Here is a 16,341-nt window from a genome sequence, read left to right as displayed (position 1 = left end):
TAACACCAGGTGGGCTGTGAGCTCGTCCACCCATCTGAGCAATAAAAAAAGTCAGTAATCGGAACTACTCGAAGCGAAATAGCGAACGGATCACCTGAAGCGAAGCGGAACAAGCGAATTGAGAGTTTTTGTTAAGTGTTTAAGTGTTTTAAGTGCGTTAGGTGCGTAAGGTAGATACCACAATCATGCCATCACCGATCATTAATGATCGCACTAACATTTCTACTGTAGCACTGAACACTAACAATGAGCATTGCAATAAAAAAACATCCTAATGCATTATTCAGACTTCTTATTACAGAAGGGTTGGTCTTATTCAAGTTGACGCCTATGTTACTGCAAAAATTCCCACCTTATTACTGTTATGACGACGGTTGCTCACTTTTTTTCCTACCCAATCTTTGATAGCCCCTTAGGCTAGTGCAGGCTAGTAGGTGAGCTCACGGGGCTCAACCTGAGAGGCCTTGCTAACACTAGCCCTAGCAAGAGCAGTGCTTCGCTGAATCTACCACCGAATCGGAATCACGACCGACTGAGAAGATCCAACGAGAAACTCGGCTGGCAACCCTTTACAGTATTCAGCGCTACGACACGTTTATTTTTCTCCGTGATTTATGCCTCAGAAACTCAGTGGTTTGTGCCTATGAGCCAGTTTTCACGTCGAACTTTTCATCGCATGCGGCTAATTCAACGAGAACGGTGACCTTGCTCAGTAACAAAACATACTTTTTTATTAGAATGGTGATAAGTCATTATTTAAATCAAATCGAGCAAGGCGGATGAGGTCATTCGCGTTCTTGTGTCTATAAAATATAAGTATATAAACATCGCTATTAAATGTGCACTAAAACATTGCGTTCGAACTAGGTATTTACTCAAGCACACTTCACATATAAATATAAAATCGACATCACATGTGCAAATCGGGCGTAAAGATCTTCAGATAAATGAACGTATGAGTACTTATCCCGTTCCACACCAATTAAAGTTCTCATAGTATAATAGCCGTGAAATTTGAGCCAAATCAATAGACTGTAGTTGAACAGTCCTATCTCTTACTTTAGATCTCATTCCACACGATCGTCTATTGTTTCACATTAATACTTACAGTGAACAGAAGCTCCGCAAACTGTTCTAAAAAAATTCAGTTTCTTATTTTTCATTGCTTTCATAGGTAGACGCACATGGCTCTCCTGGTGGTTAGTGATCATGAAGATTTTTAAAGCGCCTAAGAAGTTGAAATCATATTTAATATTTAAACTGAAACATTTTCTGAAGTATTAAAATTTTATACGACCCAATTGCAACTAAATTTCATTATACGAAACCCGAAATATTAGACATCTTAAGCTTCGAGTATTATTATTATTTAAAAACACTTGCTCAAATAAAACCGCTTACTCAATAAGGTATTCAAATTAAAAAATACCATCACCACTAACATTGACTATAGATCCGGCTCAGGACAACTCAGTTGTGCTGCAATTATGCGCAGATTCCGCACTGAATGATTGGAATCAGTTGTTTTAGTGCTCTTTGTTTCTTTAAAATAGATTCGTTCATTGTTGTTGTGTTGTCCTATGTTTGTTCATATTCAACAATGGACATATATTTAATCATTCTTCGCACCGATTGCAATGTTTTATTTATAGTGCAACATGACCTAACAGACTATTTTCCTCTTTGTATCGACGTAAATTTCTCTCTTTATATCAAAGACTAGCGACCCGCCCTCGCTTCGCTTCGGAAACATTAAAACACACATGAAAGCAAAAAAAAAATAAAAAAAAATAAAAAAATAATAAAAAAATTAGCCTATGTTCATCAGGGTCAATGTCGGCTTCTAATGGAAAAAGAATTTTTCAAATCGGTCCAGTAGTTTCGGAGCCTATTCGAAACAAACAAACAAACAAATCTTTCCTCTTTATAATATAATATAATATAATATAATATATAATATCAAAGAAGTAATAGACGGTGAAAAGCAAAACCAAAACAAGGAAGAAAACTGTAACTTACATGTTGACAAATATTTATGTCAAAGCCCAATTGGAACATGAATTTCAAAGCACGCCGCTTTATTTATAATACAAATAACCAAGAACACTGCTATTCGAAAAGGGATTTACAATTTTACACGGCTTTGTAAAGAGGACAAACGTCCTGGCGCCGTTTATCTGAGATTTGAGTACAATCCCATTTGGTCGGTTAGTCTGCGCCATGACAGGTAGCCGAGAACATACCAGCGGGATTCCCGAAACGTCACAGGCTGAGGGAACTTCCACAATAAATATTTTTATTTCGTCAGACAGACTTTGGCGCCGCTTCGGTCAATTGACACCTTTTTTTGTAATGAATAGCGCTTGGTTCGATGTTTGTCTTTATTGTTTGAATACGTATAAAAAAAGACGCACAATATGTTTTTGTCAGTAAGGAAATGCTTACAAATGCTTTAGGCACATAAAAGTTTCTTAGTAGTATGCAGGGGGTATATTGCTCGGAACAAAAGGCTGATTAACAGTTTTATGACTCAAGCAAAAGTTTAAAGTAGTTGCAAATTACAATAAACTGTTTTTACCAATTTCAGACCCAATTTTAACCGGAAAATCGGTTTGAACAGACGTTGGAACGGTTGGATCCTACTGCGAAAACGCATTAAATTACTTCGTTACCATTGAAGTTTTTATTACTATATTTCGTACTCGATATTGGTACAGCCGACTGAATCAGAGAGAGTGACTCATCATTTTACTTCCTACCTTAAAATGGTATTAAGATTTAATATTCCTGATGCAGTTTCGTGAATCAGCAAGCTATACTTTTATTTATATATAGATTGTTTGTTTGAAGCAATTCATTGGATATCTATCTATCTGTAAATCAGTTTTTGTGTTTTAAATAATTCTTGTTTTATCTGCATTTTACATTTCTTTTATGTATTTTTTGTAGGCAGACGAGCATACGGCCCACATGATGGTGAGCGGTTATCGTCGCCCAAGGACGTCAGCAATGCCTGGGGCAGAGCGATGACGCTGCCTACCGTTTAACATTCTCCACATGCCTCGTTTGAAAAAGGATGTCACAGCGCTCGGAAAAAACCGTAGAGGAGAGTTCATTCCAAAGCCGGATGGCACGTGGCAAAAAAGATCTGTGGAAACGCACTGTGGATGAAACAGTGGTTCTAGATATTATGGATGAACTCTACTCCGGTAGCGGGTAATAATGTAAATGCTCATTGCACAAATGAGAATGAATATTATATTATATATAACAAAATATTCATGTATTCATAATAACGAAACACATTCGTAAACACTTCCCGTTTGCTTACACGTGGACCGAAAGCTGCAATACTAGTTCGTGTTAAATCAATAGTTTTTATAGAAACCGTTTGAAAACTCTCCACAAGCTTAACACGCTCTTAAAAAGTTACAGCCAATTTATTTTGTTGTATCGAGACATTTTCCGTTCAAAATTTACTGCTAGATTGCTGAACAACTAACGAAAATAGAATAGTGAGTCATTTGGTGGGCTTCGTTTTGCGGTGTGTTAATATGTACGTATTCAGTTTAGTGCGCATAAAAACACTAAAGAAAACATCCCATTGCCCATTTACCAATAAATGAGATCGTTCCCTTACATACTTATATGGGATATCATTAGTTTAAAATTATCTAGTTTGAAATCGATTTACTGATTTAAGAAAAAAAAAAAACATTATAAATCTGAGTTTTTTCTTTAAGTCAACCTGACGACCCACCACGAGCCATTCACCGAAACCCAGAATTACTTAAGGGTAAATGCCGCCACCCACCTTGAAACATAAAGTCGAAGTGATTAAATAGCAGTTTTATGTTTAAATATCACAAATACTTGTGAAAACAAGAAAACGAGTTCTCCGAGAACTTTCTTTCCACTATCTAGAAATTCAGGAATGAGCCTTTTACTGTTTTTATTCCCTACGTATTTGCTGGTAGCCTAATGGGCTAGTCCAACTTCGCGCGTACTGGTAGGTGAGCTCACGGACTCGACTTGAGAGAATTAGCTAACACTAGCCCTAGCAAGGGCACTGCTTCACAGAATCAACCACCGGATCGGAATCACGATCCGCTGAGAAGATCCAACGAGAAACTCGGCGGGCAACCCTTTACAGTATTCAGTACTACGACACGTCTATTTACTACTACTACTAGTTATGGTGGGATTGCTGCTGTCTCTGGCATTGACGATGTCCATGAACGACGTTGCCAATTTCCATCAGGCTTTAAGTCCCATGCCCTTCGTGGTTGCCCGTTGAAGCAAGAAAAATATAACATCACGAAATCGAAGTACCTGTTGCATCAGAACAAGAGCTATTTATTGATTCGTATTGAACTTGAGCAATATAATTGTTTGATGTGAAAGTTCGAGGACAGTGCTCAGTATTCAAATGAGTACTTGCTAGCTGTGTTTTAGGACCTTGGCAATATTTTGTTCTTTATTGAAGGCTCTGACAATGTGCTACTAGATACATTTATGTCAGAGTACATCACTGTAGACGTATTTGTCTTCTTACCGTGGTAAAGACGGAAACGCTTAGCAAATTTGACCGGTTGGAAAGCAAGCAGTTTACTTACTTACACTGAACACAAATTAGAATTTTCTCAGGGTTTTCGACGTACTAATTAACTGAACGGCCAACAGGTGTCCCCACATTTATAAGATCTAATTTAAAACTACTATTCGGTTTTTTTCTTCTTCTTTTTAATATTTCTTTTTTTTTTTCATAATTGTTTCCAATGGAATTATAAGATTATTGGACGTGTACAATCAGATAAAATTTCACAAAAGTATTAACTAATGAAAGTATCAACTGCAATGGGTATCAAACATAATCGACTAATAATATAGTTTCTCAGAGGAAAATTTAATCTCCCTGACAGCAAAACCCACAACACAGATGGCCTGAATTTTACAAACGCAATAAATCATGGTGGACTTTATACTTAGCAATGTTTATCTTTTAATAACGATAATGGAATAGAAATATTGAAGTTATCCTGGTTGTGTATCGCCAACATAAATTCTATTTTAAGCTGGTGAATTAAACGTTGCCGATGTATAGAGCTTCACGGGAAAGTCTCCGACGCCGATGAGACAGTGTGGGCGGGTACCGATTGAAAGTACAGACGCGATCACAATTCAGGGCTACCACACAAACACGAAACAGCTAAAAATAACCTCGAGGTGCGAGTTTAGATTTTTAAAGTAAATCCGCCATCTTTTATCACTAAATAATTAGTCAAAAGTCAAAGTTTTCACTGTGTAAACGAATATAGCAAAGTTTTCATTTTCATAAGGTTAATTTATTTCAAAATTCAGTAAAATGATTTATTTACATTAATCATCTCGCCTAAGTAGAATAATTAGGTTTCCAGTTATTGTGTACAAATTAATGAATTGTGTAATGGCATTAAAACTACTTTAAAGGATTAAATCAATCGAAACATCGGAAATAATAAAATTTTTATCGGTGGTAGGACCTCTTGTGAGTCCGCGAGGGTAGGTACCACCACCCTGCCTATTTCTGCCGTGAAGCAGTAATGCATTTCGGTTTGAAGGGTGGGGCAGCCGTTATAACTATATTTGAGACCTTAGAACTTATATCTCAAGGTGGGTGACGCGTTTACGTTGTGGATGTCTCCAGTAACCACTTAACACCAGGTGGGCTGTGAGCTCGTCCACCCATCTAAGCAATAAAAAAGAGAAAAAAAAAATAACAAAAAGAAAAGCGTGATTAAAAGATGAAAGTTATATTAAATATATCCACAACTCACGAACACCGAAGAAAATACTATATTAGGAATTATAGCCCTAGACTCATATATTGCACAATGTAATGAATATTATTTTAACGATATCTTTTTGTTTCAGGTAAGACTCGCACACACGAAGGAGCGATCGTTAGTTTAAGCAACGATATTGTAGTAAGTAACATGAAAAGTAATATATTAATTATGATATTACGATACGATTTTAAATACGTTAATTGGTAAGTAATTTTCGTAATTAATAATAATCTATTTTATTTATAAATCAATTACTATGTTTTTATTGTTATTTATTACTTTATATAGGCATACGAGCTCACAGCCTTTGGTGTTGAGTGGTTACCATAGCTCTTACACAAATTTTTTCTTCTTTTTTTAACTTTTATTATATAAATTGGTGGACGAGCTCACAGCCCACCTAGTGTTAAGTGGGTACTGTAGCCTATAGACGTAACGTAAATGCGCCACCCATCTTGAGAAATAAGTTCTAAGATCTCAGTATAGTTCATATCTCAGTATAGTTCTAAGATCTCAGTATAGTTCACAATCAGACGCTTTCGACCTAGTATTTTATGTATATCTCACCCCACTCTTTAAACTGGAATGCACGTTTGATTCGCGACATAAATATGGTGTATCGCGTCTACAGCTCTCCTCTCACAATACGAACTAATGGAGGGCAGGATAGCTGTTAAAGAATACAATTTTGACCTTGACGTCGTACCTCAAGGTGGTAGGGTAGTGACACTTTTAAACACATATGCCCACTGAGTTCGGTAGATCTTCTCAGTTCTCAGTAGATTCCGATCCGTCAGTAGATTCCGCGAAGCACAGCTCTTGCTAGGCGAACGTTAGCAAATTTTCTCAGGTTGTCGCTGTGAGCCACCTACCCGTCCGGGAGAAGCTGGAATAGCCCCTTAGGCTACCAGCGTATTATAGATAGGGAAGAAAAAACACACGTAGTCTGGTAAGCACTAAATACCAGTGTTACTACCACAGAAATAAATCAAGAAAAGAATCTTGTTTTTGTTTCTGTCGTTACTACATACCCTTGTTCAAAGCAATATACCGTAATAAATTAAAAACATGCCAAAATAAAAAACTGACCTAATAATGTAATTTTTTTCCGGATGATCTAGTGACACTGATAAGGATTGTTTATGCCCTTGTCGGCAGACGACCATACGGCCCACCTGATGATGAGTGGTTACCGTCGTTCATGGACTTCAGCAATGCCAGGGGCTGAGCCAAACCGCTGCCTACCGCTTAATACTCTCCACAAGCCTCGTTTGAAGAAGGACATGTCATAGCGCTCAGAAAACACCGTGGAGGGAAGCTCATTCCATAGCCGGATGGTACGTGGCAAAAAAGACCCCTGGAAACGCACTGTGGATGACCGCAGTGGCTCCAAGTAGTATGAATGAACTCTACTACGGTGGCGGGCGGTGCGATGGTAAAAACGAGATACTGGTATCATCTCAAATAATTAGAGAGAAATTGTAAAATTAATCCGCGCTTAATCCGTGTGCAAATTTTCAACTTATTCAGACGTCGCGAAGTCAGTGAAAATGATGTTCAAAGACTTCGTTACATACATACCAAACTCATAAAAACGTATTAAAAATTTTACATATATGTCCTTGGCCGTAAATTCAAAAAAATTCAGATTGTTTATAAAATATTAACTACAATAAAACTAACTAAACTAAAAAAATAACAAACATTTTTAATTACACTCTCGTATCATTCGACGTTAATTAGTAAATCGATAACGCTAAGCGATCGTTCACAATAGCGCGTTTCACAGAACTATCCGCCGATAATATTATCTTATCAGCTACACTGATAAACTTGACACTGATACGTGTTGGACGCTTTTACCGAACTTTATCTCGTATTGAATGTTTTTTTGTGACTTAGCCCTTGGCTATTATAAAAAAAGCATTCAAAGTTTATATAATGTGTGCATGAACCACTACGATAACGATATCTGTACTTTAATCGGTAGATAACTAAAACAATAGCGACCTTGGAGTCGAAGAACGGGTATTTGTAGTTTTGGGATTTAGCTAGGATTGTCTAACTTTTCCTTTTGACTTCGTGGTACCAAGTTTCTTTTGTGCCACTCTAGGCAAGCTTAACCACCCACTTGATGGTAAGTAATCAGTTCATAGACATCAATAACAAGGACACAGCCAAGCCGCTACCTACTGCTAACGACTCTCCACAGACCTCGTCCGAAAAAGGATTTCTCATAGTGCTCAGGTCTATTGATCAAAGTTAGTACAACAGAGAAATATTTTTTACGATGACTTTAATTATTATGATTATTGCTACTCCACCCAAGATCGCATGGCTGCTACCGTAATGATATCAAGACATCGAGAGCGAACAGAAAAATCATATTAAAATATCGTAGCGGAAAAACACAGTTCTTTATAGATGACGTGATGCGAAATAAACCATCTCTCTGTCTGAATGGTGTACCTTGAAAAAAAATGTTCCTTTTACTTTCGCAAACCTCAAACGTAATCAATTAATGGAACCATACAAATGCTTTTTTGATGCATAACAATTTGACATAGCATTTGTCGTTTTCGAGTTGAAAAATGTTATCAATGTCGACAGTCAACAGCTTTGAGGATCGTTCGGGGATCCGGCCCGGCGGCTTTATAATGCGCCGAGTGACGTCACGCGGCACTCATCCCACACAAATGTAGATGAATGTTAAGGTTGTCACGTCTACGTTTACTAAATGTTGAGTAAGCTTGAATATATTAAACAAGAGTAATGTTTCGTTATTATTATCTATTATGTTTAAAATTAATCATTTCGAGATTTATGTCTATTCTATGCGATACAATAAGCAAAGTCTCTATTATATTTTCGTGTGCTTTGCAACCCTAAAACATTTATCTCACGAATATGACACTTTCACCACGATCAACGAAGTTGTTACTTTATTTTAATAAAATCTATAAAGGTAACGGTAGGATGTGGTTTGCGATACGATAGCTCCTAAAAATTATGAAAAAGGGAAACTATTTACCAGATAGTTACGATACGACAACCCTCCGACGTCGGTGAGTGAATGCTCGATTGTTGGATCTCTTTGTGGAGGCACAATGAGGAACAAAAACACGTCCTTCTTTGTGCTAGGACGAGAGTATTGCTCGAGTGAGACGCGCACATATCAATCCTCGCCCCACACATGTGTGCTTACATTACGGTAAATGAAGCTTTGTTTGTTTTAGATGAGAATTCGATTCCCATATTTTTTGTACTTACTGAAATATCGGATTTGTACCGTGCTACCTACTACTAATAACGATTTCAACAGGACATTAATATTGGTGAACTAGCTGACCCGGCAGACTTCGTAGTGCCTCAATCGATAAATAAAAGACACATCAAGGGGACACATCAACAAAGTTGTTTGTTTTTATATAATTCCGAGCGTTTTTTTATATTTTTTCAATCGGTCCAGCCGTTCTCGAGTTTTAGCGAGACTAACGAACAGCAATTCATTTTTATATATAGAGATGACTAAAAACTAAACTACATATTCAAGCTTTAAGTGAATAGTTAGTTGTATGCACTGATAATTCAAATTTATACATGCAAACTAGTTAAAAATATTATAATTGAATACAAGTCAATTCGTCAGTATTAAATTTAATATATCCACGGAATGTAGCACAAAGTAATATATCGTTCAAATGGCATTCCATTAAACATTCGAAACTATTGACACTGACGCCAAAATAACAAACTTCGAAGATCTCAGTAGCTCTAAACTAGATAAAGGAACGAGTCCGAGAGTGTTGTAAGAACTCCTATTTTAGTTTAAGGAAGTGTGAGATTTTGAACTTTTGTACAATTGAGCACATTCTTCCGATGATCGTTTAATGTAATAGGGTTTGTGTTTGAAATATTTTGCTCTTCAAAGTTACAAAGTCGAAAGTTTGAGAGTACTAGTATGTACCTGCTTTTTGCAGGCCAACAGTTATTTAGTTAGCTCATACATTACATCAAAGGTATTCCTTATCTATTTCTATGTTATTGTTATTTTCTTATCTTCCATACTGCGATAAAATTCATACAGAGAACTGTCTTTATAATGAACATGTTTATAAAATTTTATTTTATTTTTTCGTCTGTTTGGTATTTTGACTATCACGCAAAAGCTACTGGTTCGATTTTCAGGGAAGCTTTTGTATATATCGGTTACTTCGAAATCGATGTATTGCTGTAATTTATCACTCTACGATGATGGAAGTCGCAGATATTGGAACAAAAAGCAAATAGCTTTCAAATGCAACCGATACATTGTTAGCCGATGTTTAACGGGAATTAATAACAAAAAGCTTGACCCGGACATAAACATATGGCCTGTCACAAAATATTACAAAAACATCGATAATTGATGGCGCAACTTACGATCAAGCGGGCTGTAAGTCTCTATACTTTCGATACCAGCAAAAAAAAACTTCATTTCCCGCACGAGTGCTTAAATCAATCAGCCGACGTAAAAAAATAAAAACACAAGTCCCTTCCGCAGCAAACATATGTATGTATATCTTAGTTTTTACTAAACCATTAATTGTGGATATGGAAGCATTACCGACCTAAATCAGCGATGACGAAACGAGCGGAACTAACGAGCCCTCTGGTTGAGCGCTGCTATATGAAATTAATATAACAGGCTGAATAACGTACATTGATTTGAAGTAAAATAATACTAGATGTAGTAAGATAAGACAAGATTGATTTTGATATTTGAATGTATTGTAATGCTTATATACTATATAAGGTCGTGCAACGTTTTGAGTATAAACTATTATTTGCGCTTGTAGTTTAACATTGAGGAAATAATAGGTTGGGGGAAAAGTTTCTTCGCATTTTTTTAAGAAAATTCACAACATTTTTTACTATACTTTATTTACATTTAACTAAAGTACGTAACATTTTGTTCGATAGCTTTTTGCCATCTTATAAGTAGGGACATGATCCCATTGCTGTAGAAATTTCGGGGCTTCTGATCAAAATACCGCGACAATTGCTTTTGGCAGTCCTCTCGTGATGTTAACCTGACACTGCCTAAAGAATTCTAAAGAGACCGAAACAGGTGGAAATCTGAAGGTGCAAAGTCAGGACTATAAGACGGATGCATTAACACCTCCCAGCCAAGCTCTCTTAATTTTTGCTGAGTGTCTAAAGATGTGTGAGGTCTTAGGTTATCATGATGAAAAACCACACCCCTTCTGTTGATTAATTCCGGCCACTTTCTCTCAACTTCTTGCTTTAATCTCATCAGTTGTTCGCAGTAGAGTTCAGAATTGATGGTCCTACCTGGCGGTAACAGCTCATAATGAATAATGCCCTACCAATCCCACCACACACACACAGCATCACCTTGTTGCGAGTTAACCCGGGTTTCGCCACAGTCTGTGAAGCCTGACCGGCCTTTGACCACGACCTTTTTCGCACGTTCTTGTCGTACGTGGTCCACTTTTCACCACCAATTATCAGCTTCTTCAAAAATGGTTCGGTTTCATTACGTCGTAATAAAGAATCACCAATGAGTACACGGTTCATTAGGTTTCTTTCAGTGAGCTCGTGTGGTACCCAAATATCGAGTTTTTTTGTGTACCCAGTTTATGGCATCCATTTTCCGTCCGTAATAGGACGACCAGAGCGACGTGCATCTTTGATATCAAAATTTCTGGATTGAAAACGCTTAAACCAAATTTGTGCTACTCTCACAAACACTGCACCAGGTCCATAAACATCGCAAACTTTTTTCGCGGCTTGCGTTACATTTTTACCTTTTTTGTAGTAAAATTTTAAAACGTATCAAATTTCTTCATTAGATTCACTCATCTTGACAGTGCGAAAAATAAATAAAAATCACACATTTTCCTAATTTGAATTTGGAATTATCTTCTTTAAAATTTAAACTTTTAATTATACCAAAACCAGCCAAATACAAATAGTCATAGCCAAAGAGATTTTATTACAAGTTCATACATACTATCATGCAAAAAGACTTTCTCCCCAACCTATTATAATCTGTGTTACATATGAGTCGACTATTATCAAAGGCGGCAATCTGACTTTTGGACAATGATTGGTAAATCAGAAAAACGAATTATTGACTTTGTATTCCATTGGCAGTCACAAAACTCTTCGGAACGACATCTTAGATAAATAACAGGTTAACTATTAACCTTTATTTAATGCAGGTTTTGAACCGTATTCTTTGAAGGAGACGATTATATTCAAATAAATCTGTATTGACATATCAATAAAAATTTTTTGTCCAAATGTACAGATTGCCGCCTTTGATAATAGACGACTCATATGTACATGATATAATCCGGAAGGAAACATAGGAAACGCAGAATTATATCGTAAGATTCAGACCACGATTAATGTCATCAGCAGTAAATAATTTAAAAGACGGGTTCCGTGTTCCTCTTACAAATAAAGATATTTAAAAATTGTACCATTTAGCATATTTTAATAAAGGTATAAATTTTGTCTTCTATTATGCTCATAGTGGATTTATTTGTCGATTTTCTTAGATTACTATTAGAGAAGAGCCTTCCTTCCTACCACGACACAATCACGCTTCCCAGTTTGAAGAGTAGGGTAGCTATCATTTCTAAGCTTACTGCATACATGAATTTTGATGTAACTTTTAATGTTAAGTCTATGGATTTTATTGACCAGTTAATACTATATGGGCCGTGAACTCTCATACCCATCAAAATAAAAAAATGTCTTCTGGTATTTTTTGTTATACAAAAAAAGACAAGCCAACCGTAAAACATTACACTACACGACACTAAATGACACTAAAACAAATTTTATAGTTTCGGTAAACAATCAAAACCGCTTTTAATGTATTAGATCCATCCTGTGAATGAGCACGTGCCGGTAAAAATTAGTGCTTCTAAATTCATAAAACAGTCTAGAACGTATCTAAATTTGTCAGTAACAACGCTCAAAAGTTTATTGACACTTCTCAAAATGTTTGTTTAGAAACTGAAGTATTAACATAAATGTATATGCAAATACGGCTCATACATAATACAAAACGTTAACAAAAAAGAAAACCGACCCGAACAAAAAATAATCAAAATATCATCTATATACATGGTCCAAGTTATTAAGGATACTTCCTACTATATAGTTAGATCTTGATAAAATATAAATGGCACGAACCATGAGAAGCAGCAGCTTTCGAATAAAAATAATCCAAACAGATGCACTTAAAACAAAGTTCTTAACCTACTCCTTCTTTTTCAAGACGATTAGAAAAAAAACTGTTATACATATTTTAGTATACTACATTTAGACATTTTTAATTTAGCAACATCAGAGACAACAAATTTTTTAACAATTTCTTTTGGCCTTCGACTGTCGACACATCGTTAAAAATATACTAAAATACATTGTATAATATGGCCTGTTTTTAGCTAAATCTCGTTTCCGAACCAACGTATTCTTTAGCCAGCTCCACATGAACTCTGTCGTTATAATGAGATATTAAGAATTGAATAAATAATATCACTATAATCGCACTGAAAGTTTTAACAAAATCAGTATTTTAATACTGGAGAACGATACAACAAGAACAAACTTGTAGTATGCATTTTTTTTATATTTCCTCAATTTACGGGAGTGTCTGTTATAGTTTTATGAAAGTGTTACTGAACGTAAATTCAAAGTGAAAAAAAAAAGTGTATTGACGTGAACTCGACACCGGAGATTAGTCTTTATTTCCGTGTTATATGGCAGCGAATGATTTCGCATTTAATGGTTCGCGGTCGGACCGTTAAACTGGTTCTGTACAGCGATGCATCTGAATAGGGCTGCCACCCTAATCTGATATTTGACAAAATCTCAGTGATGCTCAAGTTTCGCTCTGCTCATGATCGGCTTTAATCTGTTGTTATCTTTGAACACTTATATATCAAAGTTCTTTTTGTTTGTGTTTTTCATAAATCATATTTTATATACCTATATGTGAATGTGCGCTATAGTTCAACAATAAAAAGAAAAATTGTAGAGAAACTTTGTTTTATTTTATATCTTTAAACGAGCAATTCTTGTATATAAATATATACTTTATATAATCTGAATCTCGGAAACGCCTCCAACGATTTTCATAAAATTTAGTATACAGGGTATTTTGGGGGCGATAAATCGATCTAGCTACGATTTATTTTCAGAAAATATTATTTTATTCATGTTTTCTATGATAAACTTTATCGATAATTTTAATTTTTTCTTTAAATAACCAGTTGTATTTTTTTATTATTCTGTCGGTAAGATCGAAAAATATTATTCATATTTCATCATTTTATCAATATGTAATTCGTATTCAAACATTATTTCTAAAAAACACAACTTATCAACGAAAAAAAAGCGGTCATTATCTAGTTGTCTTAATTTACAGTCATTAGTACTTAATAAGAAGTGCTTATAATAATCGGCATGACTTGACCTGCGTCGCGTATGTCAGCGTTCTAATAGACGCGGGGCAGTGCCGGGTTTTCGGAATCCAATTGCTTTTCTTATAAAAGCCACCAATAATAAAATAGGGTGGTTTAATAAGCATATTTCAAACTCAAAGAAAACTTATAAGATTGTTGACGAAGGACGACAGTAAACAACAGCTTTGTATAAATTTTAATCTCCGAGTTTATAAGATTTACTTCTATGTTTACTAACTTTAACAGATATTACGTGTATTTACGAATACTGTGTAATGTCCAGTGTAATTTTGTGTTCTCGCAAGCAAGGGACAAATGAAATAACAAAATCACATACAGAACTACATTTCAGAACTGCAAATTAGAAATGGTAGAGAAATAAAACGGATAGCAACCCTACATACCTGAAGCAGTCTCGGGGGTTTTCAACATGTTTACACGAATGCTCGTATTTATTCGTAAGTTTGTTGAATTCAACACTAAATTAAAGCAACATAGTCTCGACTTTACAACATGCTGATGCTCTTGTAAAATGTTTGTTAAATTATATTCACTTGTGCAGTTTTAATGTCAGTATACCACGTAATGGAAGAACTCGAATGTGTTTCTCGAATACTGGCGCACCGCGATCTAAATGGTTCGTAGTACAAGACTATAATATGATCAACTTTACGGTTTAACTTCCAACAAAAATGTAAAATACAAAACTTTTTTATTACACTGGACGAGCGGACAGATGTCGGCTCATAAACTACATAAAGTGGTTACCGGGGCTAAAAGCTGTCTACAAATTCAGAAAATCTCAAACTTAAAAACTAAATGCCGTTTTGATTTGAACAATTTTAAAATTTTTCCTAATTTTTACGATTATATTATTATAGACGGAGAAACTGCTATGTTTGTCTCTTTTATTCGCGCAAATTTTGACAAAGCTTGTAACATGAATCATTAAGCATCTGAGATTGTGACAGTCAACACGCTTTGTTTTTATAATATAGTGATCAATTGAAAAATGAGTACGTCTAATCTAAAAACCTCAGGTAAGTTTTATTTAAACTATTTATAATACAACAATGACCAATTTTTTATTAGGTCAGTTTGGTACAATAATAGTAGAATAATAATATAGATATATGTATGTATAAAAAAAAGAAAAGTTTTAGTGAATCTTTTAAAAAATAAAACCTATAAAAATAGTTTCATCAACAGTACCACATTAAACATTGATTTTAGTAATGAAAGACACTACTCAGAGACAAAATTTCAAAACATATAAAATTATAAATATTAACAGAAAATCATAAAAAATACATTTTAGTATCAATCATTACCTAATCAACTATTCTTACAAAATACATTATTCATAAGCATTATTATTCATCAGGATATTTTCATTGAGCTATAAGTAATTAAATCAGAAAAGCTATAAATGCTAAACATTTTTCATATTTCCCAATAATTTGTTTTTATTAATTAGGTTTATCTATTATTAACACATTCATATGTTTAAATCGGCTTAAAAATGTACGTTAAATAGCCAATTTAAGTTTCCTAATAATTGTTTGCTGTTTAGAAAACGCTCGATAAATATAATCTAATATCGGAGGTTTAATGTTCAAATAGTTTAGAAGACTCTGCGTCCATTATGTCAACATACAATGCAATTGCAACTTTATGTCTTTAAGTATAAAGATATTCACGATTTGTCATCTTTGGGCTCCGGTACTTAATACTAGATAAGTTATGAGTTTCGTCTGCCCGTCTGCAGAAAGAAAAAATGTTTTTCATTAAAACCTCAATTCATTTAACATTTAGAACAGTACGAGCGTTCGTGAAGCCAAGGTTAATACATAATTTTATAGATTATAATATACGTAACGTGACGACATTTTTCTAGATGCACTAGAAATAAAAGCTAGCCTTTGTTGAGGAAAAAATGTTTTGACGCCGTATCCCCGGCTTCGGTCAGCAAAATAAAAACATTAATTAGTTTTTAATTGTAATCATTAATCAAATTAATAGAGAGA

General features: G+C 35.0%; 1 protein-coding gene and 1 long non-coding RNA gene across 6 annotated transcripts in view; both read left to right on the top strand.

The window, feature by feature from the left end:
- LOC149500994 (uncharacterized) overlaps positions 1–9,279 on the top strand; it is a 53,788-nt gene extending 44,509 nt beyond the window's left edge. Inside the window, exon 2 of the long non-coding RNA XR_016324623.1 lies at positions 5,914–9,279. This is a non-coding gene — a long non-coding RNA (uncharacterized LOC149500994). The remainder of the gene's footprint in view (positions 1–5,913) is intronic.
- LOC114249107 (Histone gene-specific Epigenetic Repressor in late S phase) overlaps positions 1–16,341 on the top strand; it is a 245,520-nt gene that overhangs the window by 146,692 nt on the left and 82,487 nt on the right. The gene's annotated exons all lie outside the window — the stretch shown is intronic.

This window comes from Bombyx mandarina, chromosome 18, assembly GCF_030267445.1.
Source record: "Bombyx mandarina strain Sakado chromosome 18, ASM3026744v2".
In the NCBI taxonomy this organism is placed as follows: Eukaryota; Metazoa; Arthropoda; class Insecta; order Lepidoptera; family Bombycidae; genus Bombyx; species Bombyx mandarina.
The sequence above is the reverse complement of the archived record's forward strand: the minus strand, read 5'-3'. Positions and strand labels throughout refer to the sequence as shown.